Source organism: Canis lupus, chromosome 19, assembly GCF_048164855.1.
Source record: "Canis lupus baileyi chromosome 19, mCanLup2.hap1, whole genome shotgun sequence".
In the NCBI taxonomy this organism is placed as follows: Eukaryota; Metazoa; Chordata; class Mammalia; order Carnivora; family Canidae; genus Canis; species Canis lupus.
In genome coordinates, this window is record NC_132856.1 from 54,143,305 (window position 1) to 54,163,333 (window position 20,029).

The 20,029-nt window shown below is 46.1% G+C and overlaps 1 long non-coding RNA gene and 2 pseudogenes across 4 annotated transcripts in view; 2 read left to right on the plus strand and 1 right to left on the minus strand.

Moving 5' to 3' along the window:
• Positions 1–2,001: 2,001 nt before the first annotated feature.
• On the plus strand, positions 2,002–4,838 carry LOC140611472 (small ribosomal subunit protein eS1 pseudogene; annotated as a pseudogene).
• A 2,050-nt stretch (positions 4,839–6,888) lies between these two features.
• On the plus strand, positions 6,889–8,611 carry LOC140611473 (large ribosomal subunit protein uL5 pseudogene; annotated as a pseudogene).
• Positions 8,612–17,247: 8,636 nt separating this feature from the next.
• Positions 17,248–20,029, minus strand: part of LOC140610923 (uncharacterized) — a 38,136-nt gene continuing 35,354 nt past the window's right edge. For 2 of the 4 annotated variants that reach the window (XR_012012351.1, XR_012012353.1), the window contains exons 3-6: positions 19,534–19,709; positions 19,350–19,430; positions 19,128–19,222; positions 17,248–18,760 (exon numbers count right to left, since the gene is read on the minus strand). This is a non-coding gene — a long non-coding RNA (uncharacterized lncRNA). The remainder of the gene's footprint in view (positions 18,761–19,127; positions 19,223–19,349; positions 19,431–19,533; positions 19,710–20,029) is intronic. The other 2 variants (XR_012012352.1, XR_012012354.1) reach the window with 2 other exon arrangements.

The window sequence follows — 20,029 nt, forward strand, 5'->3', positions numbered from 1 at the left end:
GACAACCCGGCAAGGCCAGGAAAGGAACCACATCCGTCAACCCACAGAATTGGGGAAAATTACAGGTCGCTATGTTTTAAGCCGCCGATTTGTGGATGACTTGTTATATTGCCACAGACAACTGAAACAGCCATTAGCCTTAACAAGCGCACTACCCACGGACCCCAAATGGATGCAGCAGATTTGATGGGAGTCTGGGAGGAGACCGGAAGGGGTTCTGCTTTCCCCCAGGCATGCTGGGAGGGCAGCAGGTGTGTCAGAACATTTCCAGACCGAGGACAAGCAGCTCTTTTTGACTTTGAGCATCAGCATTCTTGGAAGTGTGACTCTCCAGAACCTCAGCCCCCACTCAGGCCTCAATGCAATAATCTGGTCTCTGACCCTACAGCCTCCCCAGGGCTGTGGCTTCCCTGCTCCAACCGCTTCCCCCGGAACACAGATTGTGGATTTCTTGTGGATTTCTCTGGGGTACATTTATTTATGTGGCCACATCCTCCTTCCTGTGACTTCTGGGACACCCGCCCACATGGCTCGTGAGCTACTCAATGTCAGGCACTTTTCTAAGCACTGGAGTTCCCGCAAGGTACAAAATTGGCAAAAATCGGGCTCCCAGTGCATGGAGCCTGCTTCTCCCTCTGCCTGTGTCTCTGCCTCTCTCTCTCTCTCTCTCTCTCTGTGACTATCATAAATAAATAAAAAATTTTTTTTAAAAATTGGCAAAAAAATTTGGTTTTGTGGAGATTACAATGTTGTGGAAGGGAAGACAAATGAACAAATATGCATCGGATATTTTCATGTCACTCTACCTATAGAGGCAGAGTGATAAATATATACATTGTACTGTGCTGTCTCCTCAGGGATAAAACAGAGTAAGGAGGTGTGATACAGGGCAACTATTTCAGGTAGGGTGGTCAGGAAAGGTCTTTCTGAAAAAGCAACATTTCTTTGGAAAATAGTTCGACAGTTCCTAACAGTTAAACATAGAATGATCAGGACACCTGGGTGGCTCAGCAGTTGAGCATCTGCCTTCAGCTCAGGGCGTGATCTCTGGGTCCTGGGATTGAGTCCCACATTGGGCTTCCTGCATGGAGCCTGCTTTTCCCTCTGCCTGTGTCTCTGTCTCTGTCTCTCTCTTTCTCTCTGTCTTTCATGAATGAATAAATAAAATCTTAAAAGAAAACAATAAATAAAATCTTAAAACAAAAGAAAACAAAAACTTGAACATGAGTGTTCACAACAGCATGATTCACAATAACCAAAAAGTGGAACTGAGTCAAATGTCCAGTAACTGGTGGTTGGATAAATAAAATGTGGTACATATCCATTTAATGGAGTATTATTCCAAGTACTGGGGCACCTGGATGACTCAGCCGATTAAGTGTCCAACTCTTGATTTTGGCTCAGGTCAGAATCTCAGGGGTGATCAGGCTCCATGCTCAGTGCAGAGTCTGCTTATCCCTCTCCCTCTGTTTCTCCTTGTGCTCTCACTCTCTCAGATAAATAAATAAAATCTTTAATAAAAGAAAGGAAAGAAAGAAAGAAAGAAAGAAAGAAAGAAAGAAAGAAAGAAAGAAAAAAGAGAAAGAAAGAGAGAGAGAGAGAGAAAAGGAATGAAGCACTGATATGTGCTGGAATGCAGATGAAGCTTGAAAACATGAGACTGAATGAAATAAGCCAGACACAAAAGGCCACAGATTGTACAATTCCATTTAGATGACATGTCCAGAATAGGCAAACCTATAGAGGCAGAGACTAGATTAGTGGTTGCCAGGGGCTGGGAGTGATGGGGGAAACTGGCGGCTGATGGTTAAGGAGCTTGGGGTTTCTCTTCAGGATTATGAAATGTTCCTACATCGTGTGGTGATGGATGCAGAGCATGTAACTACAATAAAAACCATTGAATGGTAAGAGTGTATTCTATGGTACGTGAACTATATTTCAGTAAAGCCAGAAAGAAAGGAAGGGGAAACATATAAGCAGAGATCCAAGTGAAGCAAGGGGATGGCCCTGAAGATACTGGAAGAAGCACCTGCCAACCAGAGAGAACCTCATGAAGATGGGAATGGGCTGGCCTGTAAGGGGAATATGGGTAATGTGCGGTGAGCAAGGATAAACTCACAAGTTACTCTCGCTGATTTCACAAACACTCTGTGAATGACTCCTAGGTGCCAGACACGGTCTTGGGAGCTGTGAATATAGTGAAGAAAGTGAAGCTGAAATCTTAGCTTTCTTAACATTTCTGTCAGAAGTCAGAAGTCAGACATTAAACCGAGAATTCCAGTTACCACATTACTAGAATGAAATGTTCCATAAATTCATTTCTTTTTCTAACTAGTGGCTTAAAAAAAAAAAAAAAGTAGGTGCCACAGCCAGTGTGGAGCCCAAGCGAGGCTTGAAGTCACACTCTTGAGATCAAGACCTGAGCCAAGGGATGCCTGGGTGACTTAGCGGTTGAGCATCTGCCTTCAGCTCTGGATGTGATCCCGAGATCTGGGATCAAGTCCCACATTGGGCTCCTTGTGGGGGGCCTGCTTCTCCCTCTGTGTCTCTGCCTCTCTCTCTCTCTCTCTCTCTCTCTGTGTGTCTCAAATAAATAAATAAATAAATAAATAAATAAATAAATAAACAAGTAAATAAATAAACAAATAAATAAAGTCTTAAAAAAAAAAAAAAAGACCTGAGCCGAGATCAAGAGTCAGATGCTTAACTGACTGAGTCACCCAAGTGCCCCTAATTAGTGGCTTTCTCCCTTTTCTTATGATAAGGCAACTCAGAATGTCTCTCTTTTCTCTTGAACTGCCCAAGAATCTTCAGGGATCCTAAAATCCAAATGTCCAAGAAGCGGGAACAGAAAGGCTTCCCCCCTCAAGTTGAAATTGGGTCTTATCTGTCCCATCCTGCAGTTCCTTCCCAAAACATACAGTGGCGCTATTGAAGACTGGCGCCCACGGTCTGACCAATGAATGATATAGACAACCTCCTGCATCCACCTACCCACAGGCCAATGCTGCGTTTCTTTGCAGGAATCAGGAAGAAGATTCTATTTCCTCCATAGCTTGCTATCCCCATCTTTGGTACTTATTCTCTTAGGTCTTGGGCACAGAAGCCGGTCATTAATTCATTTAACAGAGATTTGAGTGCCTACTGTGTGCGGTGCTCTGTTGAAGGTTCTGGCCAGGTAATGTTGAATAAGACAGCCAATCCCTTCCCAAGTGGGTCTAAACATAAATATTTGAAAGGCAAAACTTTGGGGGCAAAAAACCCAGATAGGAAGGGTTTCTTGATCAAAATATTAAGAAGGCAAACAATAGGGGCACCTGGTCAGCTCAGTTGGTAGAGTGTGCGACTCTTGATCTCAGGGTCATGAATTCAAGCCCCATGTTGGGCATGGAGCCTACTTAAAAAAAAAAAAAGACAACAAAAGAAGGATCAATCAATTAAACTACATTTTACGAAATTCTGTTTTTATTTGGGTCCTGCTTTGTTAAGAAATTGTTTTTCCACATCTTTAATTTTCTGGCCGTACAGACACACATTTTTTTCCTTACAGTTATTCTCATTGCTGCTCAATTTTTGCTGTATTTTCTTTCTCCTTCCAGGCTTATCTCAGGTATACCCTGTTTGTTAGTCTTTTTCTCAAATATGGTTTTATTTATTCTTTCCACTATTTTGGCTTAAAGATATGGTATTGTTTACCAGTTGGGGATTGAACCACCTGTGTTGAAACCCCAGTTATCCCATTTCCGAGTTGTCTAATCTTATGGGGAGCTTTCCTACGTCTGGGTTCCCAGTCTGTAATATTAGTTCCTACCTCACCAGACTGTTACAAGCGTATGTGCATTAATATGTTTAAAAGCACTTAAAATTTGCTTAACACAGCTGAATTCACTGTTGCTAATTTTTCCCTTCAATTATTTCACCCTTCATTTTAAAAAAAAATCCCCACTCCTCTCTGCTTTTGTCTTATTTAAAAAATATTTTTTTCCTTTTGGCTCCCTGAGCAGTGCCAGGGCAGTAGGCAAGAACAGTGCTTTAGGAAAGGCAGGAAAAAGGGATCCAAGAAAAAAGTAGTTGATCCATTCTCTGCCCAAGTGGGTCTAAACATAAATACTTGAAAGGCAAAACTTGATTAGTATGATGTGAAAGCACCAGCGATGTTCAATATAAGATATATTGGAAAACACTAGTCACGAGAACTCAAGGAACTGAAATCGCATCTGATGGCCTCAAGACTTGTGTTTTTGAAGCGAGCCTTGCTGATTTGCAGAATGATGAAGTTGCATTTAGAAAACTCAAGCTAATTGCTGAGGATGTTCAGGGCAAAAACTGCCTGACTAATTTCCATGGCATGGATCTTACCCGTGACAAAGTGTGCTACTCTGTAATCAAAAAATGGCAGACCATGATTGAAGCTCATGTTTATGCCAAGACTCCTGATGGTTCTTTGCTTTGTCTGTTTTGTGTTGGTCTTACCAAAAAAGGCAATACTCAGATTCGGAAGACCTCTATGCTCAGCACTAACAGGTCCACCAAATTTGGAAAAAGATGATAGAAATCATGACCTGAGAGGTGCAGACAAATGACTTGAAAGAAGTGGCAATAAATTGATTCCAGACAGCATCAGAAAAGATATAGAAAAGGCTTTTCAGTCTATTTATCCACTCTGTGATGTCTTCATTAGAAAAGTAAAAATGATGAAGAAGCCCAAGTTTGAATTGGGAAAGTTCGTGGAGCTTCATGGTGAAGGTGGTAGTTCTGGAAAAGCTACTAGGGATGAAACCAGTGTTAAAGTTGAACGAGCTGATGGATATGAGCCACCAGTCCAAGAATCTGTTTAAAATTCAGACACTTAGTGGTGACAAATAAAAAGTCTTATTTGTGAAAAAAGAATAAAATATTTTATTTTTTTAAGATCTTATTTTTAAGTAATCTCTACACCCCATGTGAGGCTCGAACCTACAACCCCAAGATCAAGAGTCGATGCTCCACTAAGTAAGTCAACCACTTATTTTTGTTTTTATTTTATTTTTTTATTAAAATTTTTAAAAAAAGAATTTATTTGTTTGAGAGAGAGCTCATGAGCGAGTATAAGTGGGGGAGGAGCAGAGGGAGAGGAAGAAGCAGGCTTCCCACTGAGCAGGGAGCCCAACATGGGACTCCATCCCAGGACCCTGAGATCATGACCTGAGCTGAAGGCAGACGCTTAACTGACTGAGCCACCCAGATGCCCCTAAAAAAATCTTTTTAATTAGAAACTTATTTATTTATTCAAGAGAAAGTGAGCAGAGGGGAGTGCCAGAGGGAGAGATAGTCCTAAGAAGACTCTGTGCTGAGTGCAGAGCCAACGCAGGGCTCAATCTCACAACCCTGAGATCATGACCTGAGCCAAAATCAAGACTTGGACACATAACTGACTACACCACCCAGGCGCCCTTGATTTTTGTTTTCGAAAACTAATTTATCAAGTGAAATCCTTAATTACTTCATGTTCAGTCTCCTGTTCTCTATCTCCCTCCTCCTCTCTTTCCCCCCTCCTTTGTTAAAAATGTCTTTAAACTACTTTCACTGCTTCTCATCGAATTTCCTTGTGGTTTCAGACTGGGTTTCCTGACTTCTGAGGTTTTGAGTATCTATTGTACATTGATTCACTCTTCTGGCTTGCTTTCCTGGAAATTGTTTGTATCCTTCACCCATCTTTTTCTAGGAAGCGGTGTGTTTTTTCTTATTAATTTATAAAAGTTCTATATGTATTACAGAGAACAGATGCAGATATTTCCCAGGTGATGGCTAGTATTTCCATTTTCTTTTTTTTAAAAGGTTTTATGTATTTATTCCTGAGAGACACAGAGGGAGAGGCAGAGACACAGGCAGAGGGAGAAGCAGGCTCCCCATGGGGAGCCCAATGTGAGACTCAATCCGGGGACTCTGGGATCACAACCTGAGCCAAAGGCAGATGCTCAACTGCTGAACCACCCAGGCGCCCCTCCATTTTCCTTATAGTGATTTTTATTGCTCATCACTAAGTAAAACTGGGTAGCTATACAACTCTGAAACAAACTAGTGGTAAGATCTAGTGTCTAGGGGTGTCTGGGTGGCTCAGTCAACTAAGTGTCTGCCTTCAGCTCTGGTCATGATCTCGGTGTCCTGGGATGGTGCCCTGCATTGGGCTCCCTGCTCAGCAGGGAGTCTGCTTCTCCCTCTGACTTCCTATGACCTCTCCCTCCCTCTCTCTCTCTCTCTCTCAAATAAATACAATCTTTAAAAAAAATATCTAGTGTCTACATCTCAGTAACTTAGGGTCTCGAAAAACAGCACTTGAAACTCATGGTGCCATGACATTTACGTGAATCGCACACAACTACACCAAGTATGTCTATTTAAGAACGTGTATCACACACATCAGAGTAGATGCCCATGATACAAAGAGGGGAAGAAGTCAGACATTAAAAGTCAGCAGTGCTTAGAGGACAATTTAGGGCTGAGGAATGTTATTTCCCAAATACTGGGAGGGTCCTGCTCCTCTTCCTAGAAGTTCCCTTGTCCCGAACACAAGTCCCATCTTGCCTTCATCATCAGAAATGGAGCCCACGTCCATAGACACTGACAGCTGACTTAGCAGCTGGATCTTACTGCAGGGCAGAATTTTCTGGGAGGGCACGCCCTCCTTCTGGGGCTCTCCAGGACAGCAGTACTCAGGAGGGGCGTGGGCTCAGTGGGAGGAAACAGGAAAAAAAAAAAGCCGCAAGGATTGCACAACCTCATCAGAATATGTTCTTGGGAAAGGATGTAGGTGGCATTGATTCGTCAGCCCTTATGGAGGGAGAAACAGTGAATGCATTTGGAGGAGCAGAGGTGGTTTTTCTGAAAGTGGTAGCATTGGAAGTAGGCATGGAGGACTTGTCCGTTGTTGACAGGAAAAGGAAGTGTCTGCCAGGCAGAGGGCACAGCCAAGGCAGAGGCGAAGAGGCAGGAAGGTGGGTCTCTTTTGTACACGCATGTAACTGAAGCTGTCTTGAGGAACCAAGAGCTGTCCAGCCTAGCAAGGCAACCAGAAGGCGACCCACCCCTGTCCCATGCCCAGAATTGACTGCAAGGGGAATTAAAAGGGAAGGGAGGTTCCTGGCATGAGGATGGCACTAGTCCTAGTCAAGGACAGAGAAGGTGGACCCATTTCCAGGGGGGTAGAACATACGACCAGAGCCTGGAAAGCAATGTGGGTAGGGAACATTTGACCAGGGATTTGGAAACCGTGTTCATGAGTCTAGGAAGCACAGGGGAGGTGAAGCCCAGGGGAGGTGAAGACCACTGGAGGCATCTAACTCAGCCTAGAGGATCTGCGAGGGCTTCCTAGAGGAATGATGCTTGGGGGAATCAGAATTATTCTGGAGGAGATGGGTGTACGAGAGAGTGTTCCCACTGTGATAGTAGCATATGCAAAATTTGGGGGTGAGGCTCTTGGAGAGGCTGAGACAAACAGCAGGAGTCCAGATAACACAAGGACTTGAATAGCAGGGACCAGCGGTTTGGACTAGTGTGGGAAAAAGGCAGAAGTCGCAGGATTCAGCTCCAAGGCTAAGACCACTCTGTGGTTTCCATTCTCTCCAGAGACTCGCTACTCCCCAGGGAACCTAACAGGGTTAGGGGAAAGGAGGAAAGGGGAAAGGAGATGTTATGTATTGGTTGTTGCTGTTAGTGTTGGCTTTGCCTTTGTATTTATGAAAAAAAAAATTAAGCACACACAAAGTATGCAGAAAAATAAAGACATGGAAACCCACATGATTTCCACTCAGCTTTACCAAGTTTTGGCTTCTTTACATTTTTCAGATCCTCTTCAGAAGAAATAAATTGTACTTTCTCTTCCTGTTCAGCACAGGGGATCAAGGTGAAAAGGAGAACCCCTCGCGGGAACTTCGCATTGTAAGCTCTGCCTCAACATCTGCGTGGAAAACAGCGGAGACAGACTGATCCGGCGGGACAGCCAAGGTGCTGGAGCCGCACACAGGTCAGTGGCCCCCCGCCTTGTTCCCCAGAGTTGGATGCGCCATCAGATCCTTTGGCACCAGGAGAAATGAAACGATGGTCATCCACTGTGGGGCCAAGGTAGAAGGAATCCCAGACAAAGATCTAAAGGTGCAGGAGAATGAGTTAAGAAAGAATAACTTAAGGCAGCCCAGGTGACTTAGCGGTTTGGCGCTGCCTTCGGCCCAGGATGTGATCCTGGAGATCCGGGATCGAGTCCCACGTCGGGCTCCCTGAATGGAGCCTGCTTCTCCCTCTGCCTGTGTCTCTGCCTCTCTCTCTCTCTGTGTCTCTCATGAATAAATAAATAAAATCTTAAAAAAAAAAAAAAAAAGAAACAACTTCTCTGATACTGGAAACTTTGATTTCGGGATCCAGTAGCGCATTGATCTGGGGATCAGATATTATGCAAGCATTGGTATGTAAAGCCTGGACTTCTATGGGGCGCCGAGTAGGTCAGGCTTCAACGTCAGACAAGATCAGACAAGGAGTACAGGACGGGCTGCATAGGGCCAGACACAGAATCAGCAAAGAGGAGGCCAGGTGCTGGTTCTTGCGGAAGTACTATGGGATCATCCTCCCTGGCAAATAAATTCCTCTTTCTTTCTTTCTTTCTTTCTTTCTTTCTTTCTTTCTTTCTTTCTTTCTTTCTTTCTTTCTTTCTTTCTCTTTCTTTCTTTCTTTCTTTCTTCTTCTTCTTTCAAGATTTTATTTATTTATTCATGAGAGACACAGAGAGAGAGAAGCAGAGACACAGGCAGAGGGAGAAGCAGGCTCCATTCAGGGAGCCCGACGTGGGACTCTATCCCGGGTCTCCAGGATCACACCCTGGGCTGAAGGCAGACGCTAAACCACTGAGCCACCTGGGCTGCCCTAAATTCCTGTTTCTATCCAAAAAGCCAACACAAAATTTTCAGTGGGAAAAATATTGTAACTGACAATCCTGTGTAACTTCTCAGGTCTTATTTCTCTCTTTCCTTCTCCCAGGCAACTGCCCTCTCAAATGTGGTGTTTACTATGTTAAAGCAACTTTGTGTATGTATTTAGACAAGGTATTGGGTGGTTTTGCACATCTGAAGTTTCATATGGATGGTACTATGGGCTCTGTATCCTTCCACAATGTATTTTTTGCCTCCTCCACACTAAAAGATATATCTCTTCAACACTCATTCTTCATTAAAGTAAAATAAAATAAAATAAAATAAAATAAAATAAAATAAAATAATACAAACACAAGAAAACAAGTCTTGGTAAACAAAGAACAGGATAAAACTTCCTTAATTTGATAAGCAGCGATTTCCGGAACCCACAGAACTGTCTTCCTGAAGAGTGAATCCTGAGAGCCACTTTTTATAAAATCAAGAACAAAATAAAGATGCCCATCCTGCTATTTTGCCAATGCAATGAGAAAATAAAAACAAATAAGACATAAATATTGGAAAGGAAGAGTCAAGGTTGACAGTGTTTTGCAGCCATGATTATTTATCTAGAAAGTCCTAGGGATTTAACTTCTGGACTCACTAAGGGTGAAGTAAGAGTGAAGGGAGCAGCTTTCTTATGTCCTAACAACGAGCATTTGAAAAGGAACAAGGAAGGGGCGCCTGGGTGGCTCAGTTAGTTAAATGTCTGCCTTTGGTTCAGGTCATGATCATGGGGTCCTGGGATTGAACCCCGTGTAGGGCTCCCTGCTCAGTAGGGAATCTTCTTCTCTCTCTGCCCTTCACCCCCCATTTATGTGCTCTCTCTCTATCTCTCGCTCTCTCATTCACTGTCTCTCTCTCAAATAAGTAAATAAAAATTTTTTAAAAAAATAAATGAAGAATAAGTTATGACCAAGACAAACTGCCAGTACAAGACCTCCACTGATACTAATTACATGAGAAAAAATAATAACATCCAATTTAGGACACAAGATATCTGAATCATTTGGACTGAAAGCCTACTGAGAGAACTCTGAAGGTTCTACTTTGTGGTCTATCCAACCCAGTGTTCAAAGGCTAAATTTTTAGTGTAAAATAAGTTGGGTATTCTTCAGTATCCCAAAAAGATAAGCAAACCCAAAAAGAAATATATACCATGTGTGATATATCTCAAAATGTGTTTTCAAGAGCATCTGAAATTTTGTTTGTACATGTACCTTGATCATTTATAAAGCTACTATGATCTATAATTAAAGAAAATTTGTCTTACCATTTTAAAAAAATAAAAAAATAAATGAAAAGGGATAAGGAAGAGGAAACCTATCCTCTTCCCAAGATAAGAAAAACTCTTGAGCATTAATTCTTTCCAAATTAATTTATAAATTCAGTATCACCTCAATAAAAATCCTAAAAAGATTTTTGATGGAGTTGTTTTATTGTGGTAAAATGCACACACACATGACATGAAATTAACCATCCTAACCATTCCTAAGTGCACAGCTCAAGGCATGAAGCACACTCACAGTGTTGTGCAGCCACCCCCATCATCCACTTCCAGAACTTTCCATCTTCCCAGACTGAACCTTTGTCCCCAGCAAACACTGACTCCCCACCCTCTGCCCCACCTCTGGCTCACACCATCTCCTCTCTGTCTCTGTGGACAGGACTCCTCTAGAGACCTCATAGAAGTGGAATCCTAAATAGATTGTTTTAGGGTTTTTTTTTTCAATTTTTTTATTTTGAAGGAATTTTTGAATCACAGATGAATTGCAATGATAGTACAGGGAGTTCTATCCACCTTTTTCTCAGCTTTCTCTCATGTTAACATCTTACATTGCCATCATACACTTGTCAAATAGAGGAAAGGAATATTGCAATACCATTAATAAAACAAATGGTTTCATTTATATTTCACGTTTTCCTACTCATGTCCTTTTTCCTGTTGCCGGATGGTATCCAGGATCCCACATTGCATTTAGTCATGTCAGCTTCCCAGGGCTGCTGTGATAAAGGACCACAGACAGGGCGGCTTGCACACCAGAACTGTACCGTCTCCACCCTCAGGAGGCTGGCAGTCTGAGATCAAGCTGTCGGCGGGTTTAGCTCCTTCTGAGGTGTGTCTCCCGTGTCCTCACAGGTCATCCCTCTGTGTCTGTGTCCTTACTTCCTCTTTTTTTTTTTTTTTTAAGATTTTATTTATTCAGGAGAGACACAGAGAGAGGCAGAGACATAGGCAGAGGGAGAAGCAGGCTCCATGCAGGGAGCCCAATGCGGCACTTGATCCCAGGATCCCAGGACCCCACGACCTGAGCCAAAGGCAGATGCTCAACCCCAGCCCCCCAGGTGCCCCCTTACCTCCTCTTCTCATGAGGACACCAGTCTATCCTAATGACCATCCTGATGACCTCATTTTAACTGAAATACCTCTAAGACTATCTCCAAATTCAATCTCTTTCTGAGGTCCTGGGGATTGAGACTCCAAAGTATGAATTAGGTGGGGGATACATACAATTCAGCTGCCAAGTCTCTGAAATGTCCTCCAAACTCTGGCAGCTTCCTGGTCTTTCCTTGCCTTTCACACTCTTGACAGTTGTGAAGAGTAGCTATCTGGCACTGTGCTGAATGGTCTTTTGGTTGGGGATTTTCTGCTGTTTTTTTTTTCTTTCTTTCTTTTAAAGATTTATTCAGGGACTCCCCGGGTGGCTCAGTGGTTTAGCACCGCCTTCGGCCCAGGGCGTGATCCTGGAGTCCTGGGATCGAGTCCCACATTGGGCTCCCTGTGTGGAGCCTGCTTCTCCCTCTGCCTGTGTCTCTGCTTCTCTCTATGTGTGTCTCTCATGAATAAATAAATAAAATATTTTTAAAAATAAAGTTTTATTCATTTGAGAGAGAGAGAGACAGAATGAGCTGGCGGGGGGGTGCAGAGGGAGAGGGAGACAAGCAGACTCCTCACTGAGCTGGGAGCCCAGTATGGGCTGGATCCCAAGACCCTGAGATCACGACCTGAGCTGAAGGCAGACGCTTAACTAACTGAGCCAACCAGGGGCCCGTCTGCTGTTTTATTCATGAGTAGATTAAGGTGATAGATTTGAAGAGAAGAATACAACAAAGGAGAAATGTTCTCACCACCTCACACTGGAAGGGAGGGTCAGTTGTGTGTGCATGACCATCACTGGCAATGCGGTTAAGGTTAACCATGGTCACAGTGGTGACCAAGGAGTGGTGACCTGGTTAACCTTGGAACCAGCGTCTGCCAGGTTCCCCTGCCGTAGAGTCATCATCTTTCACCTCCCATACTCTATTCCTTGCATTATCAACAGGGTCGACGTCACCCCCAGGGGTGCAAAAACAAAAATGAAAAATCTTAGGTGTTACAATGCCTAGTGTGGGCCTGACCTAGACCAACCCTACCCAACAAAATCTTACCCCTTAATATTTAATAGGAGGAGATGATAAGAGAAAATATGTGAAAGGCTATTGTGGGGTGGGGGGGACAGTCTGAATAAAAGGTTGATAAACACTGCTCTATTCCTATGAGATAAGTCACAAAATTGGCCCCACTCCAGGGGGAAGACAATTCCCTCTTGCCACAGAAAGCACTATTCAAAATGTGTGAACAAGTGTTAAAACCACCACAGTAATTAATAACTATTCTTCAGGGGGAGATGATATAAGTCTGAGGCCATGCAAATATCCTGTTTCTCTGGTTTAAAGTCACACTTGTTAAAAAAATAAAATAAAAAATTAATAAAGTCACACTTGTTAATTGTAAGCATCCGTCTCTGGGTCTCACTTGCAGTGATTATTACCACGGTGTTCTACAGAGATCTCCTAAATCCTTCATTCCTTCTACACTTATTTTTTTTTCCTTCTACACTTATTAATTGGAATCACTTTGTGTGGAAAACCACACCAGTTCTTTTAAATCGGCTTTATGTTTTAGAGTGGTTTCAGGTTCACGGCAGAGTTGAGTTGAAAGTACAGAGCTTTCCCCGAGAACCTATGTGCACAGCTGCCCCCATTACCAACATCCTGCACCACTGGGGCACCTCTGTGACAATCGATGACCCCACACCGACACATCATGATCTCCCAGGGTCCGTAGTTGACATTAGGGTTCTTTCCATGTTGTATATTCCGTGGGTGTGGACAGATGTCTCATGACGTGCATCCAGCATTATAATATCATACAGAGTAGTTTCACTGCCCTAAAAATCCTCTGTGTTTTGCCTATTCATCATATGCGGAATTTAAGAAACGAAACAGATGAACATAGGGGAAGGGGAAAAAAAAGAGAGAGAGACAGAGACCAGGGAGGGAAGCAAACCATAAGAGACTCTATTTTTTTAATGTAAGCTCCAGGAGCACTTGAATGGCTCAGTCAGTTAAGTGTCTGCCTTTGGTTCGGGTCATGATCCCAGGGTCCTGGAATGGAGCCCCGCATCGTGCTCCCTGTTAAATGGGGAGTCTGCTTCTCCTTCTCCCTCTGCCTGCAGCTCCCTCTGCTTGTGCTTTCTCTCTCTCTCTCTCTCTCTCTCTCTCTCTCTCTCTCAATCTGTGTCAAGTAAATAAATGCAATCTTAAAAAAAATAATGCATGTCAGCTCCATGCCCAGGGTGGAACCCAATAAGGGGCCTGAACTCATGACCCTGAGATCAAGACCTGAGGTGAGATCGAGTCAGACGCTTAACTGATTAAGCCACTCAGGTGCCCCCATTAGAGTTTCTTACTTATAGAGAACGAACGAACGGAAGGTCGCTGGAGAGAAGATGTGGGGGGATGGGCTGGAGGGTGACGGGCATTAAGGAGGGCACATGATGTAAAGAGCACTGGGTGTTGTATGTAGGTGACAAATCGCTAAATTCTACACCTGAAACCAATTTTACCACTTACATTTAAATAAAAACTTGAAATGAATTAATGCCACACACACACAAAAAAACAAAACAAAACAAATGGATTTTTTAAACATTTTATTGAAGGATCGCCAAACAGGCATCAAAACAAGCTTGACAAGTGAATTATCTGAGTTATAATAGAGAGGCTACAACTAGGGTGGGTAATATTTTGGGATCCAAGGATGGGGACGGAGGAAGCTTCAGTTTTCACTGTACGGATGAATATGTTTTGGTTCTATGTGCATGAATTATTCAAAACGTTTTTAACATTAAAAATTCAAAACCATGGTAATGTAAAAAAATCATCTTAAGAAGAATAATGAGCACTTTGGGTTTTTTGTTTTTTTTTTTTTAAAGATTTTATTTATTTATTCATGACAGATGAAGAGAGAGAGGCAGAGACATAGGCAGAGGGAGAAGCAGGCTCCATGCAGGGAGCCTGATGCGGGACTCGATCCCAGGACCTCAGGATCACACCCTGAGCCCAAGGCAGACATTTAACCGACTGAGCCACCCAGGTGTCCCTAGAATAACGAACACTTTGATGAGAAGGACAATCCCTGGAAGATGTCAGAACATATTATAAACTCGGCTTGGTTTCCCCAGAAGCAGAGACTGAGACAAGGATTTGGTTATAAGTGGTTTATCTGGGAGAAGCACCTGTTGAGGTGTGGGAAGGTGCGACAGGGAAAGGCCATTAGGGGGGATGAGAAGGGGCCTTACGTGAGCAACTGGGGCTGAAGCCCATCAGGAACTTCTGAGAGATGATCTAGAACACATGTCAGAGTGATCCCTTCGGTTGCACATCTGGTTTCCTGGGAAGCTGACTCAGGAATATAGCACAAAGGTTGTTCGCTGTCATATTGTGATTTATCACAAGAAATACACATGTGGCACAGAGCTCCTAAAACCCTTGGAATTTCCAAAGTGATGAGAGGGATAAAGGTGTCTTATGTCAGTGAAGCGACTTCTGGAAAGCCCTCAGGTCAGGTCACCTCAGGTGGGGGTGGTTCCCATTTCCAGTGGAGCCAAGCATGTGATTAGAGGATTGAAACTTTCATTCCCAGCCCCTGACATCGGAGGAGGGGGGAAGGATTGTGGGCCGAATCAATCGCCAATGGCCAATTGGTTGATTTACTGGGTCTGTAATGAAGCCTCCATAAGAACCCAAGAGGTCAGTGGTCTTAGAGCTTCTGGGTTGGTGAGCACTGGGAGGTGCTGGGAGGAGGTGTGCCTGGAGAGAGCATGGAAGCCCCTGCTCCTTCCCATACTCTGCCCTACGCACCCCTTCCAACTGGCTGTTGCTGAGCTGTACCCTTTTATAACAAACTGGCAATCTAATAAATTTTCGATCTATGGTTTATAGTTGATCGGAAACCCAGCTGACATCCTGGACTTGAGGTTGGCGTTGGAAGTGGGGAGGTAGTCCTGTAGGACCACACCCTTAACCTGTGGGATCTGGCACTAACTCCAGTGACATAGTGTCTGATTTGAGTTGAACTGTAGCACACCCAGCTGGTGTCAGAGAATCACTCGAATGTGTGAGGGGCCATCACCCCCACACCCCACATTGGAATTGGGTGCAGACTCGTCTTATTTATGAAAAAGCATCCTTGGGGGAAGCTCCTGTGGAAAGGAGGGGAAGCGTGTATCAAATTTCTACAGCAGGCAGTTCTCCAATTCTGATGCCCTCTACCAGCTGAAAATGGGGTCCCCAGGCTACCCACATTTCTGCCTGGCTGACTCCAAATTTGGAGGTTCCCATAACCCCCTCTCAGGTTTGGTAATTTGTTATGACTCACGGAACTCAGAAGACCTTAGGAACTGGGGACAAAACCCAAATCTCTTTTTTTATTATGTCACAGGAAGGAAGCAGAAATGCACAGAGGGAGACGTTGGGCAGAGCAGGTTGCAGGTTTGATAACTGCCTCAGCTGACCCCACCCACAGGAGCTCTGAAACCAGAATGGACCCCCATGTTGAGACAACAATGTCCCTCTGCAGGAATGTGAGCCATGCCATGAAGGGGCATGACTCTGAGTGAGGCAGCTCTCTGCAGCTGAGTCTATCCCCAAAGGGCTTGAGAGCTGACGCCTCTCTGCCAACAAACCTCCAAGCAGCTGGGGCAGCATGTCTTTTCCTTGAAAGGGCATCTGGGGGGCCCACCCCAAGGCCTACCATGTCGCTGAGGGAGGAGGGAGCTGGGGTATGTATATACCAACTCTTAATGGCCATTGGTCATTGGTATTCATTCCCTGGTACTTCCAGCTTCCATGGTGAACCCCAGGGACCAGAGAAGACCCTCCATCAAGCGTGCAGGTAATGGCAGGTGGATCCTAAGCAGGGATGTGATAAGGGCCCAGGGGATATGGCAGCTACAGAAATCGATCCAAACTGTGATCTTGGCAAGGAAACAAGAGTAGATCAATGGAACACACCAGTCCTGACGGTATCCCATACCCGGTCATTTTATTAAGGTCCAAGGAGCAGAGTCCCAGAGCTACAACCTCTGAACTAAGGGAAACCTCGCACCATCACAAGAAGGACAGGAGTGAACCCATATAGGATGAGGAATCTGACCGGGAAGAGTCCCAGAGCATTGTCAAGATCTCCACACCAGCAGACCCGGTGTATGGGGGGCTGGAGGGGGGGGGGTTGGGGGAGGAATCCTGGTGTAAACATGGGTGAGGTTCTACAGACCCAACAGAGGTGGGGTTGGGGCTACAGGGGTCAAGGACAGAGAGCACCCTTCAGCCACTGGAACAGGAGGCTGAAGGCTTTCTGCCAAAATCACATTTGGGGTTACCCCTAAGTCCCCCAGTCTTCCCACCCACTGCTGGTGGGTTCTCCTTTGTTCCAAGACTTCAGAAAGCTGCAAAGCCCATCCCGGACATGAGTCCATGTCCCTGGCCCACTGGGTCAATCATGTTAATAGCTTCAGCTTGCTTAATGCTTTCACACCTGCCCTGTATGCATGTATTCTGGACAACCCGATGAGTGCCTGAGTCTCCTTGCCGGGGTCTCCTGCCTCCCTGATTGTTGTGCCCCTCCAGTTCTTGGAGGAGCCCTCCTCCCTGGGGTATGCATTTCAAGTACACAACAACCAATCCAGAGCCCGCACCCCCAACTACCTCCCTTATCAGGCTCTCATACTTAGGGCCACCATCGCCTGAGTATGGATCTTTAAAAAAAGAATCCCAGACTCTCCAGCCTAGGGGCCAGGGAATGGAGGAGGGGGGTACCCAGGTAAACACCCATGTAAGGGTTTCAGAATCCCACTCCCACTTGATAGAGTGTTTCCTTCTCCTAAGACTCACCTGGGCAGCAGGGGTGAATCATCCACCCAGTGCCCTCTGCCTTCATGTTCCATGTCTGAGAGCCCCGTGCAGGTGAAGTGATTTTTTCCCTTCCTTTTTTAAGATTTTATTTATTTATTAGAGAGAGAGAGAGCACGAGTGGGGAGAGAGGCAGAGAGAGAAGTGGACTCCTCACTGAGCAGGGAGCCTGACGTGGGACTCAATCCCAGGACCCCAGGACCATGACCTGAGCCGAAAGCAGCCGCTTAACCAACTGAGCCACCCAGTCTCCCAGGTGAAGCAGCTTCTCTTGGAAGTCTGCAGCTGTAGGAAGTTCTGGTGGACGTAGGGAAGTCAGGAGGGGCCTCTGACCCCACTTTCTGGGCTCAGCATCTCTCCAGTTGCCTGGCAGCAAGCTCGTCTTTCAGTGGGACCTTACGCTTCCTGCCAGGCCAGGTCCTGAGCACCTCTCACATCTGTATCCTATGAGCACGTATGTTCCGACTTGCAGACACATGCACACAACTGGTCTCTCAGCACACACACCTGGTAATACTGCATGTTTGTGTGCTCTTACATGTGCCAAGCATGTACCCATGAGTTGACTCATGCCTGGGTTTGACGTGCTGGAGTCAAATCAAGCCAGGTCCCCACCGTGTATCTTGTCAGCTCCGCAGTGACGGCATCACGTGAATGGCTTGAGATCAGCCACAGTGGCAGTACGTACGCCAGGGAAACTGGCCAACACTCCAAATCAGGACTTATCCCCCGCTCCCTCCAGAGAGCTAAGTGTTAGCCATTTGTCAGGACACCACCGGAGCTTATTTATGTTTTACGTGTCCCCCAGACCCAGGTGTCCAGATCTCATTTGTACCTCCTTGCAGGATGCCTGGTTCTTATCCTCCCCCGCCCCCCCAAGTGAAGCAGGCAGTCTCTCTTCCAGAAAATCTCATCTGGCTCTCTTGTGCCCAGTGGACCAGTGGCCAGGGGCATGCCCCAGGTCAGGCTGACTCCCTGGACAGATGCACCTGCTCCCCGGCACTTTCGGTAACGACGAGTCGGGCCCCCACTTCCTGGCAGGCAGTGACAGAGTCGTGTTAGTTCTGTTGGGAGCTGAAGGAGTAACAGTTGCCTCGGAAGAATGTCCGCTCCCAGGGATGGGGCAGGTGGCAGGGCTGGGACTCAGCTTGATGCCCCTAACCCCAGGTCTGCCCACTCTTCAATCCCCTGAGGGTCGGGGAGGGGGCCCTCCTTGGTTCTCCATGCCCAACGGCTCGCCCCCCTCCCCCACTTGCTACCCTCCCCCAGGCCCAGGAGAACTAGGAGTCCCGGTCCCATATCCTCCAGACTGGGAGAAGTAGGGAGCTCAGAATAAGAGACTGGTTTAATTTAGTGCCTACTGTGTGCCCCTGGGAATACCAAGGGGAACCATCCTTGTCACTCTGTGTTCCTAGCTGAGTGAGGGACGGTTACTCAAGCAGAGTCCCACCACACCCACAGCACACCAGAGACCTTTCCAGAACCCCCAGGACCCTGGTGCCTGGCCGGTCACCAAGTCCAGCCTTCAGCTGGGTCAGTTCTTCATGGATCTCCTGCTTCAAAGGCTCTAGCTCCTGGGACCTGGGACCCTGAAGATTGTGCCAAAAAAAAATCTGTGGTTATTAAACATCTGCTGTGTACGTGCCCTGCACAAGGCCCTTGGGGACATTGTTGCTCAGTCAAGATCTTGGTTAATCCTTTCTGAAGATGGGGAAGATGGTGGATGAAATCTGCACCAGAGATCAAGAGCCAGGAGTCCTCTTATTCCTCCCCCTCCCCCTCCTCCCCTGCAGCAGAGTGGGGAGGGACTGTGGGAGAGGCCACCAAGCAGGGCAGCTGACCAGGAAAACCTGGAGGACCCAAATCTTGGCTTTCAGCCTTATCTCTTTCTGGGAACTAGCCCCCCACCCAGGTAACATCTGCACCCTGGGAGTCCTTGACCTTGGGCATCTGTACCTGACCTTGGATGAGGATGGCCACCAGAAGCCCAGTGAAGAGCACGAGAGGGAAAAGCAGCAGCCCCAAGGAAGCCTGACTGTGGCCCAGACATCCTGAGAGAGAGAAGGAGGGCTGATTCCAGCACACTTGTGTTCCTGCCTAAGCCTGTCCCCAGGAACCTCCCAGGACTCAAGAGTCTGGCAGTGGTTGTACCTACTCCGTGCCCTAACCCCGTTGTACCTGTAAAGTTCTAGAAACTGAATTGTTGAATCCAAAGTCTGTGGTGGAAAGTGGTCCCACTGGTTATCAGCTCTTCCTCCTCTGAATGGGTAGAGAAGCAACTTAGAGTCTGTGCAAGCTGACACCAGAGTGGGCCACCTCCTTATGCCCTCCCCGAGACCCCAGAGTCCCAACCCAGCCTCACCTATAGTGTCCGGCCGCCATGCCATCTGTTCCCAGGAGTCACACATGTCTACCCACTGCTCCCAAATGCCTTGTTCAGGACTCCTGGGGACCACAGCTCTTCTTTCTCCCTGTGATGCTCACTTCTGAAACCTGCTTTCACTCAGGCACCAGGCAGTGACAAATCACCGGAAAAGGCTGGAGGGAGACATGAAATGAGATGGGCTGGGCCTTCCCGGAATTCTAGGAGGTAGCATGGGGTGGTCTGGTGTCGACAGGAAGGAGGGCTGGTCCACTTGCGGCATGACCAACTCTTGGGATGCTTTGGATGAGATCCAGCAATATGGAAAGCAGGGCTAATTTGTTATGCTTCCTTCACTCAGGGCAGAGGCGGGCATCGCCCCATCATCCAGGAACCACCATCCCCCTCTGACATCCACTCTGCCCTCGTGGCTTGCCGATGGCCTCATTGATGGTGATTTCTGAAACTGTGTTTGGGAGCTGGCGCTGGATCACAA